The sequence below is a fragment of the Nasonia vitripennis genome (genome assembly GCF_009193385.2).
Source record: "Nasonia vitripennis strain AsymCx chromosome 3 unlocalized genomic scaffold, Nvit_psr_1.1 chr3_random0005, whole genome shotgun sequence".
NCBI classification, from domain to species: domain Eukaryota; kingdom Metazoa; phylum Arthropoda; class Insecta; order Hymenoptera; family Pteromalidae; genus Nasonia; species Nasonia vitripennis.
Window position 1 is genome coordinate 1,774,253 of NW_022279624.1, and position 17,944 is coordinate 1,792,196.

At 33.9% G+C, this 17,944-nt stretch overlaps 1 protein-coding gene and 1 long non-coding RNA gene across 2 annotated transcripts in view; one reads left to right on the forward strand and one right to left on the reverse strand.

The window, feature by feature from the left end:
- The window catches only part of LOC100119508 (phosphatidylinositol 3-kinase catalytic subunit type 3), a 141,650-nt gene extending 129,793 nt beyond the window's left edge, over positions 1-11,857 (reverse strand). Inside the window, exon 1 of the mRNA XM_032601790.1 lies at positions 11,723-11,857. The gene's annotated coding sequence lies outside the window, so the exon portion shown is untranslated. The remainder of the gene's footprint in view (positions 1-11,722) is intronic.
- A 390-nt stretch (positions 11,858-12,247) lies between these two features.
- On the forward strand, positions 12,248-15,802 carry LOC103315554. The gene is made up of 8 exons (XR_001729409.3): positions 12,248-12,993; positions 13,106-13,318; positions 13,402-13,674; positions 13,746-13,958; positions 14,069-14,124; positions 14,200-14,441; positions 14,524-14,692; positions 14,761-15,802. It is a non-coding gene; the product is annotated as an uncharacterized LOC103315554 (long non-coding RNA).
- Positions 15,803-17,944: the final 2,142 nt, after the last annotated feature.

The following is a 17,944-nucleotide window of genomic DNA, read 5'->3' on the forward strand; positions in this document are numbered from 1 at the left end:
CGTACATATGTCAGACGAGAGAGTGCTTGAAATATACAAAAATTTAACCGAATCTTTAGAAAATGAGTATAGAGAAGATACACTACAAGAACAACAGCAGCAGCAACAACAACAAGAACTAGTTCAACAGCAACAGCAGCAACAACCACAAGAGCAGCAGCAACAACTACAAAAACAACAACAACAAATTGATTTAATTGATTTAACAGAGACGCAAGAAGAGAATAAAGGTGATCTTAGTCATGAAAAATTCACGCAATCCTGGTCGATAATTAGTTCATCAGTTATTGAAAAATTATTTGAAAAGATAGAAGAGTCGGTGAAAAGACTACAGCAGCAAAATAATAATATATTGAGTGAACTTATAAAAATGAACAAACATTTAGAATCATTCTTGCAATTATCAATCACACAGCAACCTAAGAAGCAGCAGAAAGGAAAGAAACGGAAATCAGCTGAAAGTAAACCAAAAAATTGTAAAAAAACTAAAAAAGATGAAGGTAATCATGAAAAAATTTTAAGATAAATTCAAAAATTAGCCTCAAATGTTCCTCATGCCTATAGAAAAAACGAGTAAGAATTCAAAAATACGATAACATTTGTAATAAGTTGTATTTTTTGTTGAATTTATTTAGTATTGTAATTATAAGTATAAAATCAGATTTTTGTATACCAAAATAAAACAAAGTTTTAATAACATTTGTATTATTTAATTTATTAATCCTCATCCTCTTCCACTTTTTCTTGCACACAAAATCACACATACACACACACGCTCGCACACACACGTACACATACCATTATTAACGACCGCTCTTACAAAAAGATCATTCGAATTTCTTTTACGTTAGTCACATTCATGCAGTCGCATCCGCAGGTATCCAGTAGACCTCTGTTTTACCACTAGGTCCAATCGGTTCTCTCTTACGCTAGTGACACAGCAGCTATCTCTCTCTCTCTCTCTCTCTCTCTCTCTCGCTCTCTCTACTGCATACACACACGTGCGCACTAGCTTTTTCTCTCGCGCTTTGCTCACACATCTGACAGTGGTCAAGTAGTAGGCACACGCACACTACTCCCACATTGGGCGTTAGATCTCTGTTTTAGTACAGAGTACAGTTGATTTATCCACTGTAACACGATGGAACCATCAATTGCTTTTAACATTAAAGACATTTCGTAAAGTTTTGAGTAATAAAAAGCTTACCGTTCAAGAACGACAAAGCATTATATATACAATTGGAAAAATAGAGTGTATGAGAGCAAGACTTGAAATTATGACTAGAAGAAAAAGCGGTGTTGGAGTACAAGTAAATAAACAAAATACTGTCACTTATCGCGCGCGTTGGATTAATATGGATAACGCCTTTGAAAACCGCATGAGAACTGCTATTATAGCAAATTTGACACACATTGATATAATTAATTTCCTACGAGACTCTGCAATATTATTTTCACCAAGAATAAAAATATGATTCACTCAAATGATAAAGCTTTTAAAATTAACATTGTTTTATCATGTAAATTTACAAAAACATGTGTAGAGAATAATGAAAATGTCGAAGAAAAAAAAGGAGAGTACATTGAGACTAAATATTTCAACACGAAAAATCATGAAATTTTATCTACAACATTGTTAAACAATTGGTTCAAGTCTAATGTTATTGAACCTCTACTCACAGATATTGAAGAATGTCAAGAACGTGATTCTGGTTGGACTCTACATTCTATTGAAAACATACAGATAAATATAAATAAATTTAATCCAATGCGTGCCGGTAGCTCTTATATGCCATTACCAGCATTCATAGATAAAAGGAAAGCATGCATAAATGTTCAAAATTATGATAACAAATGCTTTATATGGGCAATTTTATCTGCATTATATCCAGTAAAACATGGAAATCATTCTAATAGATTGAATAGTTATATTCAGTATGAAAACATTTTAAATATCAAAGGTATTGAGTTGCCAGTATCATTGAAAAGTATCCCAAGATTTGAAAAGCAAAATAATGCAATATCAATAAATGTGTTTGGTTTAGATAACAAAGATATTACACCTCTCTATTTAACATCATGTAAAAAGAGTAATCATATCAATCTTCTTTTACTCACAAATGATTATTTAGATGGTGGTGATGTTGATGAAAGTGATGAGTTTTTAACTCAATCACATTATGTATACATTAAAAGTCTGTCACGTTTAATCAGTAATAATTTGACAAATAGAAAAAAGAAACTCTATGTTTGCGATAGATGTTTCAATTTTTTTTATAAAGAAGATGACTTAATAAAGCTATAACGGTGTGCTGGGTGCAGTTGTTCAGTTTCCAGCTCCGCTATAATCAAGGTCCGTAGACCTCGTCCGTATACCATATATATATATATATATATGGTATTTCACATTTCTTCTTAAGGGTTAACATATTTAGATGCCAATATCACTATTGTATTTCTTCAAGAGTTTTCCTGTATTTATTTTAAAAAATTTTTAATACATATATTTTAGTTATAAGAATATATACTCATGTAATACATAAAAATTTTGAGATGTGTTTTAGTTATAAGAGCTTTTATATATGTTTTAGCTATAATACAATATGTATACTCATATAAAAAATAAGGATTTTTATAAATAAAGCATAAAATATATCATGAATACTGTATTTATATTTGTACTATCACCAAATCCTAAATTCCTATTCCTTCATTAGTAACATCAAAAACTGATGAAGTCTTTGTATATGCCCTGCCTAAATATTATTAGAAGTTTCATAAGCCCTCAGGATGGCTAGATGCTCATTGCTCAGAGACTCAGCCAGCGTCTAGATGTCAGCTCCTGAACAAATCAGCCATATTGAAATTTCAACCAATCATGTTTGATAAAAGAGGTTGGGTCGGGAACGGAGGCGTCACCGTCGACAACATTAGTTTATCTCAACCTTTAATCCTGCAAATCCTATTCCAAATTATCCATCGCATCCCAGGTCGATAAAGTAAATTACCGATGCTAAAGTATCTTGAAAATTCTGTCTGGACACCTATTACTGACGTGGGAAATATAGCTGATAATAATGGAAACTTTGATGTGACAGTTCCTCTATCAATGATTTTTGGTTTCGCTGAAGATTATCGCAAAATCGTTGTAAACGTTAAGCATTAACTTATTCTCACAAGATCGAGAAATAATTTGAATGCTGTTTTGCAAGAGGCTTTAATGGTGGACGGGAGACCGACATATGAAGAATTCAAAATCGAGATCAATCGTATAGAGTAGCTTATGCCCTACCTCATGCTGTCAGACCGACGAAAAATACAACTATTTGACTATATTCAAAAAGATATACCGATTTCGATGAGTTTTCGTTCATGGGAGTTGTATGAGTATCCAGTACTTCCAACAACCACGCAACATGTATGGACTGTAAAAACATCGAATCAGCTGGAAAAATCACGTTTTATCATTCTCGGTTTTCAAACAGGGAGAAAAGGTGTACGAAGACAAAATGCTAGTCATTTTGATCATTGTAATATTAGTAATGTTAAACTTTTCCTCAACTTTCAGAGCTATCCGTATGGAAATCTGAATCTTGATATTTTAAATAATCAGTTTGCCATGCTTTACGATATGTATGCTAATTTTCAGAATGCGTATTATTCTGATAGAATTGTAATAGATCCCCTTTTAAGCAAAGAAGAAGTCATTACAAATGCTCCACTCATAGTTATCGACTGCTCAAAACAAAACGAGTCACTCAAACAGGCAGCTGTAGACGTACGTCTTGAATTTGAATGTAAGCGTAATATACCCGTGGACACTACAGCGTATTGTCTAATTCTACATGATCGCATTGTCAAGTATAATCCTATAAGTGGTGATATTAAGAAACTTGTTTGAAACTATATAAAGCTTGCAGGAACAAACATTCGAATCAGTATTATCTTAAACCATCAGTCAGGATAGATATAATAAATGAAACGAAATAGCATTCCGTACACGCCTTTCAAGGAGGATAAAAGCGTTAGTAGAGTGCAAGATGATAAACAATGTAATACGTATCGTGGAGAACCTTGTTCTACTCCTGTTAATAAATTTGAACGGTTAAAAAATACTTTTGAGAAATATTCCTCTAATACGAAGTCCATGCCAGAACATCAAGATTATAAGAAGTTCTGAAAGATTTTATAATATACATGTCTTTACAAATAATGTTTTATGTACCTATCTTTTTTGAATAAAGTAAAATAAAAATGAATATTTTGATGTATTTATTTATTAATCTTAACCTTTAATCCTACAAATCCTATTCCAAATTATCCATCGCATCCCAGGTCGATAAAGTAAATTACCGATGCTCACTTTACGCTATGGAGGGGGGGTCGGTAACGGGGGCGCCACATCGACAACACTGGTTTATAGGGGGCGCCACCGCTGGCAGCACGGTCGATATGCAATGCTCTGTCGGTAAAACAGGGACCTACTAATATGAGTTACAATGCGTCGGTATTTGGTGGCCCAGAACCCGCTTGGCCCAGTAGCCGCGTAGCCCCTACTACTAACGTGCAATGGAGAAGCTGAACGGCCAGCTCGAGCACTACCAGCAGAGAATGCTGGAGATGTCAGCGCTGTTGCAGCAAAAACAGCAAGAAGCCGAGCGAAAGGCTTCTCTGGCGGTACAGTTTGTGCCGATCAACGTGAGGTGCAGAGTGTGCATCACTAACACTTCGGAGCACGACGTGTGGCAACAGTGCTGGAGGTGCCTTCTCTTTCGCTGCTGGAAGTGCAACGGACAGCCTTGCCCGTGCATCCTGGATATGGATTCGCCGAGATCGCCTTCGCCTGCACCATCATCAGCAGGCGACGACAACGACAGTGACGACAACAACGTCCAAGGTACGCTACCGACAGCACGCCGCAACCGCAGCGTACCTTACAACTTTCATCGGATGCCTACTCCGCCGAAAGAGTTGGTACCTGGTTTACTGCGAGGAGGGCCCACACGTCAACTGCGTCAACAATGCGCCACTCGCAAGTGTAGGTGTATCGCTTGTTTGTAATTTATAGCGTAAAAATTTAGAGTGTGTGTGTGTGTGTGCGTGCGCGGCTGTGTAAGTATGTTTGTGTGTATGTGCGCGCGCTCGTGTGTCATTTTATTATTTCATTACCTTGTAAGCTGAGTCATTCGACTCGTACGCGTTTTTTAGTAAATAAATATTGTGCCAGAATTTCTCTTTTTATGCGTGCAAAACCCCCCACTCCCATCAAAAATCCCCAAAACCGAAATTTAGAGTAAGCTTTGCGGCACTGACAAGGAAAGGTACCCAACCCGAACTCACCGATTTTGATGATTTTCATATATGTTGTAGAACATAAAAAAATAAGAGACACGTATTTTTTTTTATCGTCTAATTTTCACTTTTAAGGGGTAAAAACCTCCTCTAAAGTTAACCCCCAAAAAGCGTTTTTTTTAAATATCTCGGCTTAAAATTAATATTTTTCAATGAAACAAATTGGAGGTTATTTCTTACAAAAAGAGCAAGTATTTCATGGTGATTTGAAGAGTAAGAGTAGCATCCCCTATTTTTTAGGGGTTGAAAACATATACTTTTTGGCATAATTTTATAATAAAAATGTTTAAACCGACTAAAAAAAATTGGAAAAAATGTTTAAACATCCTTAATAACAAAATTTAGTTGACGTCTTTCGGTGTTTTCATAAATATTACCCCTAAGGGGGTAAACCACCCCTAACACAAAATAACTGTAAATATGTAATTCAATACATAATATTTTGTAGAAAGTTTGTATATCGAGGTTTTCGAGGTCGCTGATTACAAATCTGTTATCAGATTTTGAAAATTCAAAATGGCGGAACCAATAGGACGGAAATATCGAAAAAAAATTTTATATAATAAAAAAGTTTTAAACGACTAAAAAAATTGGAAAAAATTTGTAAACATCTATAATAAACAAATTAAGTTTTTCGATTTTTTCATAGATACTACCCTTTAGGGGGTAAACCACCCCTAACACAAAATAACTATAAGTATACTTCAATCCATAATATTTTGTAGAAGGTTTGTATATAAGGGTTTTCGAGATCGCTCTTTGCAAATCTGATATCAGATTTTGAAAATTCAAAATGGCGGAACCAATGTGGTGGACGAAAATGTCGAAAAAAAATTTTAACTTTCATAAAAACTTGTTATAAATGTGTTATCTTTGTAGCCTGTACATGTGAACTAAAGAGCCTTAAACCCTAAACCCCTAAAGAACAAATAGGCTAAATGGTTGTGCTTTTTAACCAAACCACCTCAAATTCCTAAATTTGTAAACAAGAAAATTCTGTGTGTGAAGCAGTTTTATAATTTCCGTAGAAATTGTTATCAGAATGTTATTGAAATTCCTTTATTGTAAATTCAACTTATAATGTATTTTTGTTTATAATATTAGAGTATAATAATAATCTACAATCTTTTATCTTTTGCCATAGTGCATTTTTTGTATTGAGCATAAAATATATTATTTTACGATGTTTTTACAATAATGGTAGTCCTTATAAAAGTGTTTAAAGCACAATGCTTTTGTGCACCAACCACATCGTACAATTGCAATGTTTGTGCACCCTTCTATTTCACAATGTGTTGCACAAGACTTTCCAAAACTGAAATCTATAGGATTATCAAATTTATCTGGTTTTTCATTGACGTAACCGCTTTTATACCAGGAATATTTAAACAAATCTATATATCTCGGTGAAGACAGTTGGTTGTGAACCAATGATTGAAGTTTAATTATATTATTTCTCACATGTAAATTCATATCATGATCCATTAACATTACATTATCAGAAAATGTTCGGACAAAGTTTTTCCAAATACGGAATCCATAGACATCAAGTGGTTGTATTTTTCCTGTGGTTCCAGTTGGAATTTTTTTATGTTAATAATTTTATTTTGTGGCATTGTTTCTTCTATAACTTTGTCACAATGACCACTCCAAGAATCAAGTAATAGTATTGAGTGATGGCCTACATAGGGATAAAATATTTTTTCCAACCAGATTTTGAAGTGATCTGCAATTAAACGACTTACTAATTAACTGATCAACGATATTACAATGTAAAAATTGTTATTAGTTCCCTTACTTGTTGTTAATTTTCCAGATTTGGATGCTTCCACGTACACGTTTTCTGGTCTAAATATGTTTTGTTCTACAATAGGGCCAAACTTGCCACTTGTTTCCTTTAAAACAAGAAATAGCGGTGACAACAGTTGTCCAGTAGCTGATATTAGTGGCTGTATAGTATAACTATGCGTTGTTGCTGAAATTGACTGTACCAGACATTGCACTTGCTTTTCTCCTTCTACTGCTAATGTTCTTCCAGAATGCATTTCTAGCTGAAATCCGCTCTGATCTGTATTATACAAATTTTCGAGTCCAATCCTTGGTATACACGATTTAACGTGATCGATAAATGCTTCAGCTTTAGCCGTAAGTTCTGCACTACTTTCTAGTGTTTTTCTTGTTATGAACTTATTTATTTTCCTAGAAACTATTCGGTGTGCTTGCTTAAATTTGAGTAACCAATGTTTAGAAGCTTTGAATCTAATATCATCAAAACCAATTTCTTTTTTAGCTTGTAAGGCCCATCGAATTATATCTTCATCATGGATAATTGAACCACTGTCGAGAGCTGCTTGAAAATTATCCAGGGTATACTGACAAATTTGTGCTACTTTTTCTCTATACGTGCCACCTTTATTAATTGAATGAGCCCAACGACGTAGCTGACTAATAGATGATACTTTTTTGAATCTGTTTTGCACTGTTTTGAGACTTAAATTTTGCTTCGTTTTGCTACTTCTCCAAAATTCTACAGCTCTTTTTTTGTATTCAAAATCTAGTTCTTCATTATCTGCTGTACATTGATTTGTTGGTGCTATATCCGGATCAGGAAAATGATGTTGCACTTCATCTTCAATTATTTCCACATTATGGTCTTTATACTCTTCTTGAAAATCCAAAGAGTCATCAGTAATCATTTCTACATCGTTGAAATCATGTGTTGCATCTATTAAAATTTCTTTTATGTTTTCGGCCAACTCTGTTTCGTGATAATTCGTGACACTATCTGGTATGTTTAACGCTTGAAAGTATGCTAATAATAAGTTTAGAACGTTTAACGGATTAATTTTCATTTTTCAATCTAAAATGAAAACAAGCGGTAAAATTTATACAAGCTGTGTTTTTGCATGTAAGGCACGACTGCTACATTTCTACCAGAATAAAACGAGTGAATGTAAATTGAATCAAATCATTAATTTATGCATTGGAGAAGAATTCTCGTTCCACTTTGTGATGTTCGGAAAACTCTATTTTTGGTTTTATTCAACTTTTATTCACTTTGAAATTGAATAATGTAAATCTATATAAAATCACTAAAGAAAATTTTCTACAACTGTATGATACCACTGACAAACAAAAAGACGTACTATTCGTACTTTCCGGCATCGAACTAGAATACCCACAAAACTCACTCACTGCCTAAAAAATAACACAGGCAGCTGAGGTAAACACTCGATGAAAACAATCTAAAAAAAGAACATACTGATTCGCACATATTGTCAACAACTTTTATGAGTGAAAGACATTTATCTGTGGAATTATCATTGAATGTACGATAACATTCATTAAACTAATGAATGCATATAAAATTCCCTTTCAATAACAACGTGTTCTTTAATTGCAAATGAAGTTCGAGTATTAATATTCTTTTATGTATTTTTACCAATAACAAAAATTATCATAGTAATATAATAATAATAATAATAAGAAGAAGAATAAGCATAATTGCAATAGCAATAATAACAGTAATACTGATAATAGCAATGATAATGAAAAATAATAATAATAATTAGAATAATATTTATTATTAAATTTAGATTTTTTGATAAATTCATTAAATCGTATCAAATAGTATTATTATGGAATTCCAGACTGTAAATATTTTACTATAGATACAATAATCATTACTTCGAGAATTCATCTAAAAAACGTTTGGCTTACGAAATAATTGTAACAATGAAAAACTCCCAAGTTTGACAACATTAAATTTTATTACAAAACGGAAAAGAGTTTGATAAACTAATTTTATTGACCTATGTTTTTTCATTTGCAAAAAAGTGTGGACTTTTTGAATTTATAAAATTATATAATTATGCTATTTATGAAATACTTTATAATTTATGAAATTACTTTTGAAATTATGCTAATTTATAAAAGCAGAAAAATAAATAATCTTTGATTGAAACATAAAACGAGACGTTATTTGTTACATACAAAATGATAGAATAAAATATCGGTAATATGTCTATACTCGTGTCTACGGTAAAGCATAGGCCTTCGGCTTGTCTGGAGGTTAGGGGTTTGGAGTCGTTTGGTTAAAATGCACAACCATTTAGCCTATTTGTTCTTTAGGGGTTTAGGGTTTAAGGCTCTTTAGTTCACATGTACAGGCTACAAAGATCACACATTTGTAAACAAATTTTTTTGAAAGTTAAAATTCTTTTTCGATATTTCCGTCCACCATATTGGATCCGTCATTTTGAATTTTCAAAATCTGATAACAGATTTGTAATCAGCGACCTCGAAAACCTCTATATACAAACCTTCTACAAAATATTATGGATTGAAGTATACTTATAGTTATTTTGTGTTAGGGGTGGTTTACCCCCCTAAGGGGAAGTATCTATGAAAAAACCGAAAAACTTAATTTGTTTATTATAGATGTTTACAAATTTTTTCCAAATTTTTTAGTCGTTTAAAACTTTTTTATTATATAAAATTTTTTTTCGATATTTCCGTCCGCCATATTGGATCCGCCATTTTGAATTTTCAAAATCTGATAACAGATTTGTAATCAGCGACCTCGAAAACCTCTATATACAAACTTTCTACGAAATATTATGTATTGAATTACATATTTACAGTTATTTTGTGTTAGGGGTGGTTTACCCCCTTAGGGGTAATATTTATGAAAACACCGAAAGACGTCAACTAAATTTTGTTATTAAGGATGTTTAAACATTTTTTCCAATTTTTTTTAGTCGGTTTAAACATTTTTATTATAAAATTATGCCAAAAAATATATGTTTTCAACCCCTAAAAAATAGGGGATGCTACCCTTACTCTTCAAATCACCATGAAATACTTGCTCTTTTTGTAAGAAATAACCTCCAATTTGTTTCGTTGAAAAATATTAATTTTAAGCCGAGATATTTAAAAAAAACGCTTTTTGGGGGTTAACTTTAGGGGAGGTTTTTACCCCTTAAAAGTGAAAATTAGCCGTTAAAAAAAATACGTGTCTCTTATTTTTTTATGTTCTACAACATATATGAAAATCATCAAAATCGGTGAGTTCGGGTTGGGTACCTTTCCTTGTGAGTAGTAGAGTTATATATGCACGCGTTCATTTCGACGCGAATCATTAGTCAAGCGTCCGGCAAAGCAGCAACTCGACCATGGGACAGGAGCAGAGCAAAGAGCAGAAAAAAGGTTCTACGCTGTAGGTTGTACGTGCGAGGAGAGACAGCCTCTCGTGAGAAGCAAGGAGCCAAGAAAGCAGAACAATCAGTCGTCATTCTCAACCAACACTTTCTCGTATCCAGAGAAAAGCGGTTATAATAATCTGTCTAAAAAATCCTCCTCCTCCTGCTCCTCCTCCTCCTCGTCACAGAATCAAAAATCCTTGTCCACAAACATCTTTTCGTGCCCCGAAAAAGACGGCTACAGCAAGCTGAAACGCTAATTACAATAATATATATTTCAAAAAACAATCGGCCCTTTTCAGGGACACCATATAAATTATATAGGTGGCACAATCTCTCTCTTTACAGCGCAGAAAGGATCAGAGCCGGCGCTAGGGCAATAAAAGCCAAACAGCAGGTATACGCGAGCGACAAGTAGACGGCGGCTTTGGCGGACGCTCGGGAGTATGGCGTAGAGAGGTGAGAGAGAGAGAAGCGAGTCCGGTACAGCAGCGACGGGAGCAACCGCGCCAGAGCTCACGGGCTACTATAATGTAAAAGGAGAGGGGGCTACGGGCTGGTATAGCGAGAGTCGCGCACGTGCGTTCGAGCTCGGGGCCGGTATGGAGTAGACAACGAAAGAGAGAGAGAGAGAGAGAGAGAGAGAGAGAGAGAGAGAGAGAGAGAGGGAGTCGCGCTCGGGTCTGCTTGAGTAAACGGGGGAGGGCTGGCATCGTATGCGTGATATAGCTTTTGTTTAAAAAATATTTATAATTATTTATAAATAAAAAAACAAAAGTCACCCATCGATGACAGACTATTTATAACAGTAGCGGTCGTAAATCATGTTTATTAACCTTATCAGCTACTGTTGATATAAACATGGGCTTCTGTTTACATAAACAACTGGCGCCAGCCACGGGACTGGTGACGTCACTCTAGGCCACGCTCAGTCTCTCTATACCAGCCCATATACTACTTACAATTTTCTTCATAAAATGTCTGCAATTACAATATTTGTTAAGATTTCCCTTTTGGCGATAGCATTTCGATGCTCTGCATTATTAATACCTATTGGCTCTGGATTAACATTTATTGTATCAGGAATCATCACTGATAAATTATTAAAGTGAACTTCCTCTATAGTTAAGTGTCCGTTCTCCCTGGACAGTAACATATTATGGACAAACCTGTAAGAATCTGGCAGTTCCCAATACGTACAGTTATGTACAATTGTTTATCAGGATTGATAGCCATATGTTCAAATTCATTTAACTCCCCTTATAGATTTGGCCTGATTAAAAGTACTCAAGGGTAGTACGGCTCATTCTGTAACGAAATGCAATATAAATGTTTTAGTTGAGGTACAGCAATAATGATAGAATTTTTACTAACTTTATAAACTTGATTTATATACCGAAATGTTTCTTTGAATTCTATGTCGTTATATTTTAAAATGACATTTTCTATAAAATTTTGCACTCTTGGAATTCGTTGCTCGATACGACCATTATGTTTTTCGAAAATTAGATTGTTCACTTCATTAATTTCGTCATCACTATTATCACTACTGCTTGATGAAGTAAATATAAAATCCAATATTACGACATTTTCTGCATGATGATTCATTGCTTTACTTTTTTGTTTTAATACAACGTGTATAAATTATTTTATTAACAACAATGCTCTATTGCACACAACCATTACTTAGGTTATGTGGACACCAAATTCTACTGCTAAGCGGTGGAACGACTTTTCAGTCGAGCTCCAGTAGCCATTGCCAATCTCCAAACGAAAAAATTGGAATCAGCGCTACTGCTGTATAACTTACTGGAGCTCTCATTGGAACACACCCAGAATTAAAACTTGCCAAAAATTGGCCAAAACTGCACAGATTTTTGAAGACTGAGGACAAAGAACTCATCTTCCTTTTTTACTTTTCGCTGCCATCAAGACTGTACTCAGAGAATACTAATTATTCATAGAATAATCTAGTAACATAAGTTGTATTCAAATTATTTACTATTTTTATTTAATACATTTATGATACTATATGACTGCTAAATATGACAAAAATCAAGGAAAACTTAAATAATTTAGTGACATAACCAATAACTTGACGAACTGCCCTTAAAATGGTTTAGATTATTAGATCAATTGTAATGATAATAAGGTATTATTTTACATGTGTTTTTGATAGATATCACGGAGGAACCAGAGAAAAGTAAAAATGACTTGAGACCGTACTATCTAGTAGAATTTGTAAGCCGAGGAAAAAAACCTGTTGTAAAACAAGTAGATGTAGTCGTGGGTACTTGGCTTTTTGTTAATAGCAAAACTAAAACTACAGCAACAAAGTTTCCTGAAGAGCCCTACGATCATTTGCACTTGTATTTGGAAAACCGTTTGCCAGTTCCAGCTTCTTGGCCATCGTACACCATCAAAGTAAGAGGACGAGCAGGTAATGATATATGACAACTTAAATATAGAAGATAATAAATATTGGTTTGGACAAAAATGTGTGAAGCATTGAATCACACTAAAATTTGATGAATATAATTTGTTTATTTCAGATACATTAGATGAGGCATTCACAAAACTATCTAAAATAATGTAAGATGGTGAGTCGACTCTTACAATGTCATCTGAAGAAAGTGCAGCAGAAGCTGAGAAAAAGGAAATTGATAAGATCCAGCAAATGCAGTTTATTGCTGAAGCGAACCAGTTCAAAAGTACTGTATCAGGCGTATCAAAGGTTAATCGAACTTCATTAAACGCTTCTGCAGGTGATACATCTAAATTATTTATATTTTCTGAATGCATGCTAATTTTATTATGTTTAATTCTTAAATTCTTGACACTTTTATAGCTAAAAAATCAAATAAAAAAATGCTGTCACTATCTAACGCAACTAATCAAGATAATCTAAAACCATTAAAATCCTCAAGTGATTCCACTAATGTCAGTCTTTTGAAGAATTCACAATCTGGCAGCAATGATGAACTATTACCAGGTACTTCCAGTGAGGAGGAACAAATATTAGAAGAAAATTCTAAAGCGTATCCTGAACAACAAACAACATCAGCCACAAGTCAAGATCAGTTTACGCCTGACTATTCTGATGATATCTATTCTTAACTGAGTAATAATGCTTTGACATATAATTTCATGGTATTGCATCCTTTAGTCTCTTATAATATTCCATTTTTACAGGTTTCACACACGAGAAAACTGTACCTGCAAAAACTTACAAGCAAGCAAGGATAAACCAACCTCCAATTAATGGTAAAGAAGGTACAACTCAGACCAGCTCAAGTATTAAATCAACGGGCAGTAATGAAAATATCAACAAGTCTATTGATGCTTTGAAAGCTATATGTACTAAGCAACAGAAAAGAAAATCATTAGCAGATTTGACGAATACTTGTAAGTGTGATATTCAGTTTCTTGTTATTATATTCTCTGCTTTTATTTTATATTTCAAAAAACTAATCCCAATGTAAATCATATTTTCATGTGGCTAATTTACCTATTAGAAAGAAACCCAAATGTGATACGCAAACAAATTATGATTTTCAGGATGTTGTTATTGGTGAGTGATTATTATTTTCCTTGACTTAATATCAAACAATTTGAATTTTGATTAATTAATTTATTATGTTTGTAGATTATCTGATGTATTTAGCGGATTCTGTAGATGAAATACATGCACAACAAAAAAATAACACTGACGAAATAGCAAGCATTAAAACATTACTTTTAAAGCAAAGTATAAATGAAAATGTGATAGCTAACCAAAAACAGCTTGCTGATAAGTATTCTTGCGTTTTACCATTTTCAACGGTTCAGAGTTTTCAAGAATTTGATGAAAAACTTCAGGATAACAAATCAAGTTTACGCTCAGATGTTGTAAGTATTTATGATTAGTTTGCGAATAATGAAAATTATTAGTTGAAACTTTAAAATAAAAATGTTTTTTTCTTGTATTTAGAAAAACATGCTTTTGTCTGGTCTTGATTCCAACCTTGTAATATCAAAGTGCATGGTAAATATGCTAAAAATGGTCTTGTCAAGAGAAGTTGCGATGCAATATACAGCAGTAAAAGAAGTCAAGGATAAAAATGTTATGATGAATACCAATTTTTATTCTTGTATATCAGGTATACTTTAATGATATACTCTAATTTATTTTTTTGTTTTATTTTATAAACATAATATTTATTTTTAGAAATTATAAACGAGCGTCGCATGGCATCAAATCTTTGAGTAACAGACAAAGATTTCAAAACAGGTTTAAGCAATGTTTTGACAAATGCCTCTGGTTTGAAATCATCCTCAGAGAATCGAAAAAGATTACGTAAATCTCCTCGTAAATCTCGCAAACCAAAAAATAATACAAAAAAGAAAACGTTGTCAGACGATGAAGATAATGCCTTGTACGATGATTTGTCTGCTGATGAGCCTGCAAGTCAAGAGGAAAATGTTCTCAATTCTTCCAACTCAAATGCGATTGATTTAGATCCACGAAATTATGGAGCACCGCCAGGGATAGATACCCTGGTAGAAATTCGAATATTTAAAATGGGCTGTAAACTATGAAATGGCTATGAGAAATAGCCAAGCCATAGCTTGTGATGAAACGCTTTTTCTCCCATTTCTTGAGCATTTGTTGGAATGAACATAACCTTAAATCTTTAGTATTGATATTATTCCTTGTATCGTACACTAATTTCAAAGAGGCTTACGGATTTTAATCGATTTCCAAACGGTTTACACAATTAACAGTCAATTAGAGTTATACAAGCACGACATACGAAGATATTCGTGATTTTCTTATTTTTTCACTTTTTTGACCCGACTTATTTTGCGTAGTACTTATTCGTAGCCATCAACTAGCTATCACCAGTGCTTTGCTTTAGACAATGAAATCTATTTTTACAAGCTTGAAAATTCCTTGTAATACGGTATGACTCTATTCTTACTCCAATAAATGCATAAAAACTGTCCCAAAAAGCGTTTCATCGCTGGACGAAAAAGTAGTAATACGTGGTATGTTGTAGCTTTAAACTTATATCGATTTCTACCAGGGTATGAGATGTAAACTACTTTATTTTTAGTTCGTCGTTCATTGTAATGCATGTTAATTATGTAAAGTATTCTATTTTTAGTTCATCGTTTATTTTACGTTATTTTCGATTTCATTATTTACTTGCTTAAAAATGACGAAACTTATAATGTAACTTTTTTAAATTATTATAAAAGTGTAAAAATTTTTTTTTTATTATTTTTTAAAAATATCTAATTTACTTTTCCATATAAACTATAGTAGAATGTTATAAAAACATCAATTATACTTTTTATAACATTAATGAAGAGTATAATTTGTTTTAACATTCTACAATAGTTTATGGAAAATTAAATTACATATTTTATTATTCCCGATCCCTGGCCCTACAGTGAAATAAATTGAGCCCAGAAAATATCTAAGTTCAGTACAGGAACTGCCCAAGAATTAGCAGCGATTCTACATAAATCAAGATTTGCCGATATATTGGGGTAGTGCTAGATACTTTTTCGGTATTTTTAATGGTTTTGCTGGCCACATTTTTACGTTTCTAATTATCCCATCTCAATCTTTGCCAAGAAATGCCCAGATCCACTGGTCCATTTTTATTACGAGAAAAAGATTAAAAAAAACGTTTCATTATCGTGAGATAACTGGCTAAAAATAATGTCCAGTTCTTACGCAGTAGCACATTGAAAATGGCCAATTCCTACTATAAAACTATTTTGTTTTTCTACCAGGGATCGTAATATACTAAAAACTACACCTCGGCACATTAAATGTTTCCTTACTTCGATGTACAGAGGTGTAGCTTGAATAAATTATTAAATTCTGGGAGCGTTGAGTAGCACATTAGTCTTAGATATATAGACTACAGATATACTGAAACTGCGCTCCTCATGAAACTAGCGGGTGAGGGTTCATACGGCCCGTAAGCGCTGCCAATAAACGAGTAAAGAATGCTCTTAATATTGTTACATCTATGAAAATGTATCACTTTCACGTATTATCGCGAGTATATACTTGAGTAACGGTGGGAAAATAACATTTTTCATTTACACTATTATTCCACTGGAAATTGCGACACGTGCGATTTTTTTTTTAAATTTTCGCAAAGTATATTTAAATGTTAGATCATATAGTGTCAGTGGCGCATGGAGTATTTCGCGGCGCATGGTATAGGTGAGTTTAAGCGCGCCCGTTTTAAACGACACCTCCAATTTCATTGGCCATCCTTCGATATACGGCATATTTTTCAAATAGAAATATTTTCTTGCAGAGAACTCGCGAAGCGTAGGGTATCCTATTTCAGTTTTTTTTTTAATTATTATCATTGTTGTCGTTTGCCTTCCTTTGATATGCCGGCGTATTTCCTTGGCTTTAACATTTGCGGCGAATGGAGTGGGCAGGTGCGGAAACTTTTGTTAAGCAACGGCTTGCTCTCGCCCGGCTCTCTTCAATGTTCTTTCTATTTAAAACAGTATATTTTTTGTATAGAACTGGTGGCTCGAGACGTAGGTGGGTTTTAAATCAAGATAACGTTCTTGCCTTCGCATGCCATCCTCCGATGTGCTGGAGTATTTACTAAATGAGTATTCTCCCATAAAAATTCGCGGCGCGTGGGGTAGGTAAGTTTAAGAGCTTTCATTTAGAGGCTACCCTTGCTCTCGCTTGCCACCCTTCGATGTCCCAGCGTATTTATTAAATTACTATTCTTACATAAAAAATTGCGGGACCTGGGGTAGGTAGGTTTAAGGGCTCTAGTTTAAGATCGAGGAAAGTGGGGTAGTTTGGTTTACGAATTTTGGTTTTGGATGTATTCCTCGCTCAGCTCGCCTTCCTTTGATGTACCGACGTGTTTTCAAAATAAATTATTACACTCGGAGGACGTGGGGTAATTGGGTTCATGCACTTTGGGTTTAGATTTATTCCTCGCTTTGCTTGATTTCTTTCGATGTCGAGCAAAGCCGAGGAGTAGCTTAAATAAATTATTAAACTTGGAGAGTATGGGGTAAGTGAGTTTACACATTTAGGTTTTAGATTTATTCCTCGCCTTTCTTCGATGTGCCGAGGTGTAGCTTAAATAAATTAGTAAACTTGGAGAGTATGGGGTAAGTGGGTTTACACATTCAGGTTTTAGATTTATTTCTCGCTTCGTTCGCTTTCCTTCGATGTACCGAGGTGTAGCTTAAATATATTATTACACTCGGGGAGCGTGGGGTACTTGGGTTCAAGTATTCTGGGTTTTGATCTATTCCTCGCTTTGCTTGCCTTCCTCCGATGTGCCGACGTGTTTTAAAAAAAAAATTATTGTACTCGGGGAGCGTGGGGTAATTGGGTTTATACA